Source organism: Amblyomma mixtum, chromosome 2 (genome assembly GCF_055824585.1).
Source record: "Amblyomma mixtum isolate Tamu chromosome 2, ASM5582458v1, whole genome shotgun sequence".
Lineage (NCBI taxonomy): Eukaryota > Metazoa > Arthropoda > Arachnida > Ixodida > Ixodidae > Amblyomma > Amblyomma mixtum.
In genome coordinates, this window is record NC_143013.1 from 280,314,044 (window position 1) to 280,320,043 (window position 6,000).

Below are 6,000 nucleotides of genomic sequence, written 5' to 3' on the forward strand. Positions count from 1 at the left end.
TAACAAACTGAAGCAGCTGGGCAGCAATGCTTGAAATGACAATTTGCAGTGACAACGAGTACTCGAGCACGTCTTTTGCGTGGTCACGTGATTGAGAAGGGCACAGCCTATTTGAGCCTGGGTGGCAAGATGCCTTCGGAAAGGGTGGAGGGGGGGGGGGGGGGCACAGGTGGTGCAGTTCTTCCCTCGCCTTTCAGAATTGCGAGGAGTCTATTACAACGCAAGCTGCACAAGAGCCATTGGCTGGTTTCGCGACGTTCAGTGTTCGATTTCTTGCGACGTCATAGGGTCACGTGATTCGAGAGGCAGAGGTGCACATCATGGAAAGGCTGACCTTTGGCCCACAGCTCCCGTGATCCTGCGTTCTAGCGCCACGAAATAGCCCCCTATAACACCACAGCTCCGCCAGTGCTGCCGTTCAGCCGCTTAGTTCATGAGCGGCGTCATAGTGAGGCAGGGCAAGGCGATCAGATAGAGCTGAAGTGCGCTGCTTCTCTGAAAGTCGACAAGTAGTATCCTTCTAAAGTGGCGCATGATGATATACAGTGATAGTGAGCGGAACTAGCGAAAAGTTTATCGTCGCCTCTGAAGTAGAGGCAGTCTGCAGATTGTTAGGGTTCCAAGAAAAGCGAAATGCCACTCCATTTGGAGTGCGATAAATGGTTTCGTAATATCTGCTGGATACGCGGCTGGAGTGTGTCGGGACATTTCGCAGGAAATATAAACTGGCGAATGTAAAGCGTGCTGGTAAGAGGAGAAAAAGTGTCCACAGATGCCTGCTATACGAGGGTGAGCACGCTATCGGAATACCACAGTAGTGATAACATGCCTTTGTTAAGAGTAGGCTAAACATCGCACGAGGTTTTTGCGTAACAGCCTATCGGGTCATGCTATACACGACGTCCAACGTAACGTTTTAGCCAAGGCTTTAAAAAAAGGGATATGATGCTCACAGGAAACGAAACTGAAGCAGCATATTGCTCGAGGTCACGCCCATTAAGCAGAAGTGGCCTCTACCTCATTAATTGGATTTGTTAGTCGAAGTAATTCAAATTATTTTACAGACACACTAACGAGTCTGTGGATCTTCGCGTGCGAGTACTGGTTAGTAGTAGTAGTAGTAGTAGTAGTAGTAGTAGTAGTAGTAGTAGTAGTAGTAGTAGTAGTAGTAGTAGTAGTAGTAGTAGTAGTATTTGGGACAAGCATTTACAAAATTTGGCTTTGGTGAGTAGGCTAAAGGCAGTTTCCCGCCTGACGAGGCCATACCAACCTTAACAGCAGTGGCAACTACTTACAGAATTTCAATGACAACAAATGAGAGAGAGAAAGTAATTTAATGAAAGGAAAGGAGGTGAAGTCGGCCGGCGGTAAGTTGACCTTCGCTGGCTACTGCACACAATGCATCCAAATCATAAGAGCGAAATTGTAGATTCAATACATATTCAACATGTATGAAATAACATATTTGCAACAGAACATAAAATCACATTACGATGAAAAATGAAGGAAGATACCTGCTTACGCACATCATGAAACCAAAAAATCAGTCAGATGAAAAATAAATGAGAATATACTTCTAAATGCATTTTACAAAAATCAAAGTATCAATTTTATTTGTGCAAAATGAAATAGGTTACGTATGGCATATGAAAGCTCCACCATTACCTCCGTAAAGTGCACATGTTGATGCTTTCTTGATTTTGTGTTGTGACGAATTGGCCGCTAGTATTTCAGAAATGGCAATGCGTAAAAAACTGTCTACGAAAGCCTTAAAATAAGGATGTATTATGTGAAAAAGTTTAACTACAACGCTTTTTAGCGTCAAAACTAATCCGTTTTCCCTGGATTCGGCGTGCTGCCGCGATCACTATGACAACATGTGAGCGGTTGTCTTAAGCTAAGAACAACGCAGCGAGCTATGGAAAGGAAAATGATAGGTGTAACGTTAAGAGATCGGAAGAGGGCGGAGTGGGTGGGAGAACAAACGCGGGTTAATGACATCCTGGTCGAAATCGGTCAGAAGAAATGCGCTTGGGCAGGGCATGTAATGCGAAGGCAAGATAACCGCTGGTCCTTAAGGGTAACGGAGTGGATTCCAAGAGAAAGCGAAACGTAGCAGGGGACGGCAGAAAGTTAGGGGGGCGGATGAGATTAAGAAGCTTGCGGGGATACAGTGGCGGCAACTGACAAAGGACAGGGTTAATTGGAGAGACATGGGAGAGGCCTTTACCCTGCAGTGGGTGTAGTCAGGCTGATGATGATGATGATGAGTGGTTGTAATGTTGCGCTACCCTGAGGCTTCACGCACTATTTTCAGGGCACGGAAAAAAACGTCCGGAATGAACCTATATCACAATGACATCATTTATGTTTTCTTTCGACGCTCCAGCCCTTTCTAATTTAAACCTTTCATGCGCCTCCAACAATTTTAGCCCAAGTAGTTTCATCTTAAATCGTTGTTAAAATGCCTGAAGATGTAGTAAAAAACGGCGCGACGAACGAGGGCAAAAGTAGAACAAGCACGACAGAACCACCACCACTCGGACTTGAGTATTTTGCGTACAATGGCTCCAAAACGCCGAAGATAGACTGTACTCCCAATGGCACTAGTTTTTTTTTCTCAAGCAATACGACACCACTCGAGACTGACAGGTTGAGACGGCGATCAGGCTAACACACAGCATCTTCATCTTCAGCCATCTTCAGGACACGTCAGCGCGTATGCAAAATACTCAAATCTTAGTTGCGCTTCTCTTGCCGTTTGTGTTCTACTGCTGTCCTCGCATGACATCTTCCGCATGAACCAATTAGCCCAAGCTTGTTATTAAAATGAATTCGGAATAAAAAAAATATATTTCGCTTCCTCCCCGGCAGTCACTTACAATATTACATTTTAGCCCGGTTCCCGAGCATCGTATCTTTTTTTCGAATTCCTAAGGTCAAGTTACGTGGGACATAGTGCGTAATCATTCGTTTAGTTCCTACATTCAAACCGAAGAATACAGTAGGGTCCATGCGACATGGCCACAGGAGTTCAGCACAGTTCAAGCAATGTTCATTTCTTGCTCTATAAACGAAGCTCGACTGCTGTACGTGTCTTTTTCTGCACTATTTGAACTGCAACACAAAATAAATAACGACAGGATGAAAGCGATGCAGGGCGAGTGCTGTCCTGAGTCGCTTTCTTGGTAACCGGGTTGACACCATATTCGTAGATGTATGAAAAGCATTTATACAGTTTCTCATCCTAATCGCATGCAAAACCTCAACCCTATATTAAACAATCCCTTCGTTGTTAATTGAATTTCTAGTTTTCTTGTTTTTCGATCACGGTACGTAAATTTCAACTCGACCCTTTCTTGTATTGTGGATATGTCATCAGGCGTTCACCAAGGGTCTGTTCTAGGATCAATTCTTTTCGTGTTGTACAGCTGCACCTAAAAGTAAAACGAAGCACTCGAGCTGTGGCCAAACTGGGAGAAACTGCATGTCAGCACGCTCTGTTAGCAGATGCCGCGCCGTTACCAGCACTGCTCGCCAAGAGCGCTTTCAGTGCTTCGTCAGGAGTAACACAGTTTTCAATAAGCATGACAGCCGTGGTTAGCGCTTCACTTGGCAGGAGTTGGTTGCGCTATTCAGCGTAAACTCCTCTGCATCGGTTTCAAAGTGCGCTCAAAATTTTGCATGCCTAAAGGGAACGCACGAAAAAAAGAATCGCATGCATATATTGGCTCCATTGTCTTTATGATACAAATAGATTATCAACGGCATAGCAAACGAGGTAACTGAAGACCACTTGCTTCCACACTAATTAGCTTTCTTACAGAGGAGAAAATTAAGTTAAACAAATTTTCATAGAAAATAATGTTGTCTCTGCTTGAGTGATCCTCGATCGGTTGTATTTTATTTATATGATGAAGACAACGCAGCAAATACATGCATACTGTTCTTTTTTTGGTTTGGTTTAGTTTATGGGGTTTAACGTCCCAAAGCGACTCAGGCTATGAGAGACGCTGTAGTGGAGGGCTCCGGACATTTCGACCACCTGGGGTTCCTTAACGTGCACTGACACCGCACAGTACACGGGCCTCTAGAATTTCTCCTTTTTTCATTTGTTCCCTTGAGCTAAGCAAATTTTTGGCCCCACTTGTAAAACCGATGCACTAGCTTTTATACTTCATAGCTCAACAAACTCGCCGCCAAGTGAAGCGAAAACCACTGCGGTCACGCGGAACTGAAAATGTTTCCATTACTGACGAAGAAGAAACCGCACGTAGCCGAAGGCCAGCTTTTCTGCACGATGCGGGGAAGCAGTAAAGCCTTGCTTGAAGCTCTGCAAGCGCTTCTGGCGAGCAGCGCGGCTTCGCTGGTGCCGGCGATGAGGCGAGCATCAGATCATCGAGATGGGTCAGCCGGATGTGCCGACACCCTTTCGCTCTGTGCTGCACATCTGCTGATAGATCGCGCTGGCATGCAGTCTTTCCTAGTTTGGCCACCGCTCGCGTGCTCTGTTTTACTTTTGGTGACTCGACTCGCATTATGACCTGCCTTCCAACATTTCTACGAAAATTCGCCTATATGCTGGCGATTGCGTGCTCTACGATACCGTCACCTCTTCTCGGGACCGCAACTTTCTGATTCTTTTGCAAGCTTTTATCGTTGCTGTAACAAGTTCAAATTAAAAATAACTTCGATATAGACGTCTTAATATCCTTTAGTAAATCCTCATCTACTTCCCTATTCACAAATTTGTTTGATTGTTCGTTCTCGAACAGAGTAACGGAATATAAGTACCTCGGACAGCTTCTCACTTACATGGTGCAAAAACAGCGCAAACTAAGACAGAGAACACAGAACAAGAGGGGAGACACTACAAGCGCTGACTCGCAACTAAGGTTTATTAGAAAAACGGAACAGAATATATACAGTAACCATCTAAGACTCCTTACGTCATAACCTCGGGGAAACAGATTACGTGCATGGCGTGAAAGAGAATCTAAACAGGAGCGGCGCCGGCGCGCGTGTGCACCCGGTTATTCAAGTATCTGAGTTCCATATCTGACAAGGCCACTGAAAGTTCGCTGACGCCCCGTTTGCGACGTTATGACGCAAGCAGTCTTAGGTGGTTACTGTATATATTCTGTTCCCTTTTTCTAATAAACCTTAGTTGCGAGTCAGCGCTTGTAGTGTCTCCCCTCTTGTTCTGTGTTCTCTGTCTTAGTTTGCGCTGTTTTTGCACCATGAATTCACACTAACTAGCCCAAATGTCTGCTTTGCTTTTCACTTACATTACTTCTTGATCGAAACACATCAATCTGACACGTAACAAAGCACTCCAGAGACATGAGTACCTGCAGCATGCATTCCCTGTAGATTACAAAACACTCATCCGATCGCGTAATGTTTACGGCTCAATTGTATGGCATCCCTATACACAGCCAGCATCCAGAAAAATGAATCTTTCCAGAAGAAAGCAATTCGTTTTATCTGCTGTCGTTAAAACAGATATTTCTTGCCCTCCTGCAATCTCGCATTATCTCTAACCCCATTTTCGACACGCCGGCACCCAGAATGCCCCAAGAACGTAGACACGCTAAATAACCCGACTCGCATCATGACACTGAGCCCCTATGTCAGTTATTTTGATGAGCATTATCAACAAGGCGCAACCAAAGAGGAAATATCTCTCCCATTTACGCTCGCACTGACACATATAGAGTTTACCCTTATGTGTGATCGAAAGCTGCAACTCCTTGTCCGCTGCAACTCGTGCACTTTCATTTCAACAGTTTTTAGAAGAAATCTAAAGTCGTTGATGCCTGTGCCGTGTGCATTTTATAATGTGCCGAGTAGGTACTTTTGCATGTATGTATGTATGTATGTATGTATGTATGTATGTATGTATGTATGTATGTATGTATGTATGTATGTATGTATGTATGTATGTATGTATGTATGTATGTATGTATGTATGTATGTATGTATGTATGTATGTATGTA